We start from the raw sequence: 9496 nt of genomic DNA on the forward strand, positions 1-9496 counted from the left end.
AACTTGCCTGCATTCATTTCCCTCAAGATGTTTCAGATTAAATGAATGAATCTCAGGGCTGCAGTAGAGTGAGTATTAAAAGGATTATGCTCACCACAAGAGACTCAGTACTCCTGAATCCACAATCACTTTTACACACTTTCTACCTGCTCTTCAAAATACGATGTCTCCTCACTAAATGTCAGCAGGTTGTGGAGTTCTGCTGAGTTTAGAGATGCTCTGACATATTTTGCTCAGGCAGACTGCATACCAAGTAGTACTGGTAAGGTTAATGACCTAACAATAACAGCACAAGACACCTTTGCAGACAGAAGTTCACTAACAGAATTACTAAAGTGATTATGAACTTTGCTCTCTTCCAGTTTTATACATCATTGCGCCCTAGGAAGGTGCAATCTCCTCACAGAATCACAGCTTGTCATTTAGCAGCAGTGTCTTTAAACCTAACAATGGCTAGGACAACCCTTTGTCATCTTCAGGAGGTGGAATCACTGCCTTAGTTACACTAAAATGATTTCTAAAAATGTAGGATGGAACTAGCAATTATAACCACTGAAGAAAAGGCCATGAAACAGCAATTGCCACAGGTTAGCGGTATGGTGGAGTTTGCCAGCATTTGAGCAGAGGAGATAGTGGCAATGGATTAAAGTGAAGTGACCAGCAGCAGGTACAATATCTGTAGCTCTCACCAAAGAATCAGAATTATGCTCTTTGCCATGGACGTCCCTCCCTGCTCAACTGGACCCTTGGGGAGCAGATCAGTCTTACAAATGTACCTCTGGTCTTTAATGTCCTACCTGACAGTACCTGACACAGGCACAGCTTCCCTCACTCAGCAGCATCCCACTCCAGACCCAGAATGGATCTCACAGAACAGATCATATTCTTCAGCTCTCTGGTCAAAGCACCTCACTGCTCTTCTCTGGTGGACTGAATGTCCCAAACATCTCAACAGCCCCCACACAGCACCCGCACTTCAACTGTGAGTTCTTGAGTCTCCCAGCACCAGCAAGGCAGCAGGAAAACAGATGTTCACTCTCCGTTAGGATACAAGCAATCCCCTTTGGTTACCTTTGGGAACTTTGAGTTTGCAAATTTTATATTCATATTAAAAGTCCTCCTTGTTCTGGGGTTGGGCCCAAAGTCATTTGGCAGAAGCTAGACACAGAAGCAAACAAAATAGACAAAATAAGGATTTTACCAAACTTTACTACTTGAACTGCCCATGAACCAGGCAGTTAGCATTGGGCTACACCAGACACAGAAAGGAAGACCAGTAAACTGACAGGGCACATCAAATGAGAGACTGCAGAGAACACCTAGTCACTGCTTTAAATATATGCATTAGATGGTATTTTATAGAGCAGCAAAGGAAAGTGTTTCCTCACCAGCAGTAAAGAAGCAGTCAAATCAGATAGGAGGAATTACAGGCACCCAGGCATTTTTAAACTGACTTTCCAAAGTCATCCTGTAGCCACATTTTCCTGGGAGTGATGACTTCGATATGTCATCCCATTCTTCCTACACACACACACACACACAAATCACCACAGCTCCCCAGTTGTGGCCACTGAATTATGCCATCTTTGTGTTTAAACATCCAGTGCAATGCAGGACCACTCCAACCTGATGGTGCATCCCTCTTACCTGCATTTCAGTGGCTCACCTGGGGAATTTCATGCGGGAAGACAGCACCTTCTTCAAAGTATATGGCAACTCTGCACAACACACAGGGCTGGAAAGAGACCACCACTGGTCCTACTGAAACTGCAGGTGCACCACTCATAACACACCAAGCACAGGAAAAACAGGGCCAGGGCACAGAGCCAATACACACACTCCTGCTAAGGGCACCACCACCAGGCCAGCACCTGCCTCTAGCACTCAGTGCCTAGAAACTCCACCTCTCACCTTGTCCCCCCAAAACACTGTAGCAGCTCTGCTCTAAGCAGGAGGAACAAAAGGAACATCCATGGGATAATGAGAAGAGGGGATTAATAGAGGTGAAGAACTCTCCCAAACGGCTTTAAAGAGTTTTGCCTGTGTTTTAACTTCTGTATCCCCCTTTCTGAAGGGAGAATCACTACGGCCACAAAAGCAGCACCTGTGTGTGTGGGTTGGGGGAAGTTCAAGTGAGAGAAACAGATTGCTCTTTAAAGCTCTTTTACATAACATGGCCACAGAATCCCTCAATGGCTCTTAAAAACACTTCAACCAGAAAAACACATTGGATGACTGAACAGCACAGGAACAACAAAGCACAGCTCTATTCTCAGCCTGACGTCTGTGAAACTTTTGAGACAGAAGTGAGATGGGAAACTCTCACACTTGTGCTGTGCAGGAAATTAACCAGGACTCCATGGGAAGCACTCCATTAAGGAATCAAGAGTATCCAGCACCTTCCCATCCCTCAGCGAGCGTGGGCCAGGATGGACAGCTGACTTTGGAACACAGAATATGAGAGAATGGGCATTTCTGCAACAGATTTTTTTTTAATGGGGTTGACACAAGAGGTAACCCTGAGAACATACTAGCATTAAAAAAAAAGATACTGACCATGCTGACATAACAGGGTAATGTTGAACTATTTTTTCAAGGCTTTTCTGGAAAAAAAAAAAAAGTATATGATTTATTGGGGGGAACCACACAAAGACTGCTTTAGCAACCATAGCAACAAAAAAGCTGGCATTTAAAGGCTACTTGGATTTTTCCCTTTGTTTTTAAGAAAAGCTTGAATCTTTTAATAGAAAAATAGTATGTTCTTAAAGGTATTTAAGTAGTTCTTGAGTAAATATCCTCTGCTTATAATGGAGCTCTCCCCTGTGGTTCCTTGCCCACAAGGAACCTGAACTAAGCAAATTCACCTGTAGGTCACCCCTTGCAAGGATACAATTATCTGATTTCTTAAAACATGAGAGAGTTGCTCTTTTCAGTGAATGACTGGATTTCCTGCTCTCTTCTGCTTTTTCAAGACAAGCTCCCTACTAGTGCTAAGTTCAATTGGTGGCTAAGCAGAGAGCAGTGTTGGAAAAACAAAGAACACGGCTGGAAAAACCCATTTCAAGGAACTGAAAACAGACTGCACTATCAAATCAGAACAAGATTAAAATTGCTCCATTTGAAGTCCTGGAAAAATGTAATTTAGCTCTAGGGTGAGCATCAATAAAAGCACTCCACTATGATTTCACACCTCATGTCAAAGCTTTACTATTCTTGCTACAGGTAAGTTAGAAGGAGAAATTTATTGCCTTCTCACACTGACAAATATGTAACTTGTGTGAGTTGTGAGGGTGCGTTAGCCTTGGAAAAATAAGGCACCTAAAACCTGGAAACCAACACGTTCCCCAAAAGTCACCCGTGCCAGGTCCCTTCACTGTCCAAGCACTTTCCACAGTCAGAGCTGCATGCCAGCAGGGGCCTGTGCTTGGTGGGAGCACAGCCCCTGTTTACCCAGGTGGGACAGGCTCTCCTGCACCACTTCAGGAAGGAACTGGCACATTCATTAGCTGCTCTTTTGGGAGTTGCAGATGGCATCCCTCCAGCAAAACACAGTTTTCAAGTACTGACATGAAAACCCTGGAGATGAAACACATACACACAGCACACACCTAATATCAACAGCTCTGCTTCAGCTGGCCTGAGTGGCCCTCCTTCCAGGAACAGCCACTGATCCCCACAGGGCACTGTCCCTTTGCAATGGACATACAGGCATACACAGAGACAAGCAGAAAAAAAAATAAAATCCCACTGTGACAAAACAGGTCATTATTTTTCATTTAGTAACAAAATACTTCACAGATGGTGCCGCCACCACCTGTGGAGAAAGGGAGCAAAGCATTCTTCTCACTGTGGACAGCATGAGCCAATTACCACTGGATGGTTGGGAACTTCCCTTTCTCAGAACACACCACCGACTCTGGCCTCATCTCCAACACCATTTCAATGGTGTGTCTGTGCTGCAGGGCTGGCAATAGAGCCAATGCACTGGGGAGGAGACGAGACATTTCTGGAGTAGCACAGCTCTCATTAAAACACTAGATGCCTTGCTCACTATGAGCAAAAAGCTGCGTCATTTGGCTGCTTTAGCTTAGTCTTTGTGTGAGAGGATGGCAAGAAATATGCTCTAAACTCAGTTTGACTTTGGATCTTCACAGAATCATATAATCACTGTGGTTGGAAAAAACCGTCTAAGATCATCAAGCCTGACCATTAATCCAGCACTGCCAAGCCCACCACTAAATTGTGTCCCCAAGTACCACAGCTACGTGTCCTTTAAATCCCTCCAGAGATGGTGACTCCACCACTGCCCTGCCCTGGCAACCTGTTCCAATGCCTGAACACCCTCTCATTGAAGAAATTTTTTCCCAGTATCTAATCTAAATCTCCCTTGGAGCTACCTGAGGCCATTTCTTCTTGTTCTGTTTTTTAGAAGAGACCAATCCCCACCTTGCTACAATCTCTTTTCAGGTAGTTGTAGAGAGCAGTAAGGTCCCACTAAGCCTCATTTTCTCCAGGCTGAACAACAATTATTCTTGCAATACTCCAGGCACAGCAGGTGTATTAAGGCTGAAAGGTCAGATCCACATATTTGAATTTTCAAGATGCTGAACTGCTTATAACTAAACTGTAAGCTCTTGTGAGACTAAACCGCAGTACAACAACAGGGGTGAACGTTCTTTAAGCTTGATTTCTTTTCTCCCTCCAGTGTCTCAATTCACCTCAGTGGTTTCTCACACTTTTCTCGTGAGCTGCGGCCAAACACTCCTCCTTCTGCAAGCAACCCTTCAACTCCAATTAGTGTCTATCCTCACACCCCAAGCAAAGAAGCCACTCCCACCTATCTCTTGCAGAAGAAGCCTGTTCTCCAAGACCCTTAGGCAAGTAGCCACCATCATCTAGTATCCACTCCAGGCTGTTGCCAAGGGAAGTGGTGCAGAGTCCTAGGCCAGGAACCGGCTGAAGGGAGACACAAGGCAGAGACACATCTGGAAGGATCTAGCAGATCCTGGATACTGCATCCAGTTGCATGCCTTTATGGAGCAATCATCAGCTGATGCTTTTCACTGAACTGTGGCAGCTTCCTGGCAGCTCCTGCTGCACCAAGTACTTGAGCACAGCTTGCTCTCTCCAGGGAAAATGTGACAAACCACCTGCAAGCATCTCAGGCCAGCCCTGGAACCAGTGCATTACCACTTAGGCTCCATTACCAGTGTTTGTGAAGGAGGCATTGTATGTTACCGCCAAAGGAGCGACCTCCTTTACGAATGGATCCAATTCCTCTGTTCCTTTAGGAAGAATACAACACATTAGAAGACATCCTGTCTCTTTGGAATTCAGGGTGAGAAGGCAGAGCAACTTTGCTTTGTAAAGGACATAGCTTATTTTATTTTGTGGGTATGACCCAACAATTGGAATAGCATGAGGCAGGTCTGAGACTTTAATCTAATGGTACAGCTATAAAGTAACTGCTTTTCTTTATGCAGACTTTAGGTAGCAGAAAATTGGCCCTTGCTCAGACAAACCCCCTCACACTACAGCAAATAGTGTTAGTGAGCACTGACATGCAACACCATGTCATTCTCCAAAGACAGTCTCCAAAGGAACTGCTTGTATCCCTAGCAGAGACGGAAGAGGACAGAGATGGGACATCACATACAGGTCTGGGGTTGGTCTGGAAGTGGAAGGGAAGACTGAAGAAAAAACCAGACTTGACTAGTTATGCAGATAAACGAAGACACTTCATACAGACCTGTCTAAACAGGTAATGAGAGGCAGACAGCAAAAACACTCCTCAGGGGTAGAAGCACAGCTTATGTGGTCATGTAAATGAAATAAATTGTCCAGTATGCTGGCAATTCAAACAAAAAGTCTTGGTTTTAGAAATATAGTCACAACAGCGTACAATATGCCGTCCTCCAGGCAAAACAAAGCCATATTGACTTGACTGAAATATTTTTCTATTTTTATGCTTTAATTAATTCTTAGGAAAGAAATGTCCACATCAAACTAGGTCAAGATGACAAATCACAGTAAACAAAGCCTGCCATGTTGGTTCATCAAAATTAGGCTTGCAATATGTTTTTGGTCTAATTGGAATTCCACAGCACCCAGTAAACCTGGCTGGACAGCCCATGTTAACCTGTGGGAGCAAGGCACTAGAAACAATTCATCATGCCTGGATTTTGGAAGCAGCAGTGCTGCCTGCAGAACCAGTCAATTCAGTATTCTCCTTCCAGGGGAGAAGTAAAGTGTTCCCACAAACCACAGTGCAGTGTCATTAACACTGAACAAAAGTACAATAGAAAGAGTGATTTCACAGCACTTGCAGATGAAAGACAACACACCCCATAACACAGTATAAAAATATCCCCAAGCCTCCTGCTTCACCAAGTGATTCAATGAAGAGCTATAAATAAGCAGGAGAGAGTCAGATGTTACAGCGAAAGAACTTGTTGACTTAATGACACATTAAGCTGATTTGGATAGTTAAGAATCAGTATGTTCCCATAGCAATAAGATAAATAAGCATATAAAAAAATATATAAGCCTTTCATGGCTCTTGACAAGGTAAACAGGAGAAGACTTTTCTATATATACTGATGAGATTATAAAAATGTGACCAGGTGTCTTCTATGCTTCATAATAGCCCATGAACTCTCAAGACATCTGCAGAAAATGCTTTGAGGATATCATTTTGATATGCTGCCTTCTGCTTCCCTTCACTAACATTGTTTTCCTTAACGGTGGCCACAGAGATTGACTTCAAGCAGCTGTTCAACCCAGAGCAATCTGATTCTCTTCATTTTAACGGGATAAGGAGGCTACAATAACTGTATTAAGTTGAGGGCCCTAGAGGAATAGTTTCTTGCTTAAATAGTACCTGCACTGGCAATCAAAATCAATACAAAGTCAAGAATATAGAACCTCCCTCTGCCAGACCATGCCTGCATTTCCAGGTTACTCACACAGCATCTTCAAAAGCTGATCTATCAACCTTCTCTTTAGAGCTCAGTGGCAGAACTTAACCATCAGCATAAGATCAGTTTTGCCTTATTTCATTTTATAATCCATACGAAGCAGGCAACAAAGCAACGGATTTTTTAAGGATTGGCTCAATGTGCTGTCTCTGATCCACTTGAGCCAACTGCTGAGCCTCTGGACCTATGACCAGAGTAACTGGGCCACTCGTTACTTGAACAAGGGCTGTTAAAAAAAGCCATTGGTACTGGTGGCCCACTGACCATCTGCTGGCTGAATACTGCTATTTTATTTTTAATTTCATTTCAGACTACTACAAATGAAAAAAAAGGAAGCTGAAAAGTAGGAGGATAAAACACATCCAGTACACAATAAAAAAAACGGTTACATAAAAGCACATTTCAAAGTTAGAAAAGGATATGCATTACCTTGTGGTGAAAGAATTTCATGTAGCTTGAAGATCTCCAGATCTGCCAGGGAGACGGCAGCACTGGTTCCACTGAACCAAACCCTGGTGTTGCTTGCTGGACTCCAAGGCGAGCTCTGAGGATTTTACTCCTCCAGCACATGGTCCTGGGGGCTGTGCAGGACTTCAGCAAGAACCACCTTGAATCTCTTTTTGCATGAACTTTTCAAAGACCCAGCTAAGGAAAGGTGTTTGGCAATTAATGTGTCAGGCAGATGGGTGGGAGGAATGGTACTTGGAATGTTGAATAGTGTGAATGAAGCATTTGGGGGATGGATCTAAAACATTATATAGTGAGCATGGTGTACCGACAAAAATCACTGGAGCTAGGGAATCTGATTATGCATTAAGAGAGCAGCCAATTAGTTAGGATTTTACCCTGGTTTTGGCTCTAGGTTTGCCTCTGTAGCCTTTCAGGAGACACCACTCCTACTAAAAGTCAGTCATATTTACACCATGGTTTAAAAATGTATTGGTGAGTTGCTAAGACTAATTTTAAAAAGAACCAACAAAGTAAATTTTCATGAAGAGACAAAGGACTAGACAGTGAACATTATTTAGATGTTTGTGGAGGAGTAAATTTGTCTTTAACTCTCAAAAAGTCAAGATAACTTTGCAGCTAAGGGTTAATACAAATTCTCTAATTAATTTTATTTTCTGTATATGTCTGCATACAGAGGAAAGAAAGAGAAGATGGAAACAGGGAGACCTGTAAACAAGGGACAAACTAAAGAATGTTGGCATTCTGCATTTTTAGTGGGGTGTCTGAGATAAAATTATTTTCATTCTTCTGTCTTGCTCAGGTTCAAATCAACAACCAAGGGATGAAGGTATCTCCAAGTGCATATTCAGTGAATTTCCATTATCAAGTTTTGTACTTGGGGTTTGTGGACTCTTACTTAGTTGTTCTCTCTTATTTATTGTCTGGAGTACCATAACACAGCTTTAGCTTTCATTAAGAGGTCTTAAAAAAAAAGTCTGCCTTGACTGAAAGCTTCCTTGCATATTTCATGCTTCTACACTGCTTCTGATTACCACTCTAAATTCTCTTCAACTTTCTGTCCATTAGATTAAAAATACACAGATACACATAACCATGAGCATTGCTTTTCTTTTTGCATTTGCCAGCACATGCACAGTCCAAGTAGCTCTTCCCCAAAAATTTCTATTTCTGAAAAATCATTTGAGTTATGTCAGAGAAGCCTTCAAGCCTGTGACACCAGATCTAGTGATGACACTAGATCACTGACATCTACTCAGGACACACTGCTATGTCATCACTGCCAGTGATGTAGGGAGCAAGGTGGAAAACACTGGAGTGATCAGATTTTTTTTTTTAACCTTTTTTTTGCCAATGACCTCTGCATGACCTTGCACAAGCTGTTTTCTCTTTCTTCCACTTCCCCTCTATTTTTACTTGGAATTTATCATCTTTAGGAAGGGCCTGTGTGTGTGAATAGGCACAGCACATACCACTGTGGATCTCTCATTTCAAAGCAGTAAGTACTGACAGCAAACGATGATAAAGGTCTCAGAAATTAGAGAAGATGTGGTATAAGAGAGATTTCACATTGCCTCTTTAGATTCACAAGAGCTTTTCTCATGTTAGGTTTAGAGCTGGAACAATGCATGCCCAAGAGTGCATTACAAGTCATCGATGCACAATGCAGCATTTTATACTTATGTTTCTGTTTTACCCACTTTTAATAAGGGGCTTGTGGTGAAAAGTGAGGGAAGACGTGAGGGAACCAGAAGGGTGGAGCGGAGCAGAGGGAGAGCCTGCAGGAGATGTTTAGCCCCCCACGGCGAACACCCAGAAGGGAGATAGCCCCGACATTGCCGCTCCCGAGCCTGCTCGCCCCAGGGACACAGCACCGAGCGTGCCAAGCTGTGCCGCGACCCCACACCACAGGTGTCAAACCGAGCAGGCAAAACACCCGGTCAGAGGCACAGAGGAACCTGCCGGCCCTGGCGGGAGCGGGGGGGAAGGGAGGTGTCCCGGCCCAAAGCAAAACCCCCAGAGCCACCGCCGGCCGCCCCAGGCCGAGCTCT

Source organism: Corvus brachyrhynchos, unplaced genomic scaffold (assembly GCF_000691975.1).
Source record: "Corvus brachyrhynchos isolate BGI_N302 unplaced genomic scaffold, ASM69197v1 scaffold223, whole genome shotgun sequence".
In the NCBI taxonomy this organism is placed as follows: Eukaryota; Metazoa; Chordata; class Aves; order Passeriformes; family Corvidae; genus Corvus; species Corvus brachyrhynchos.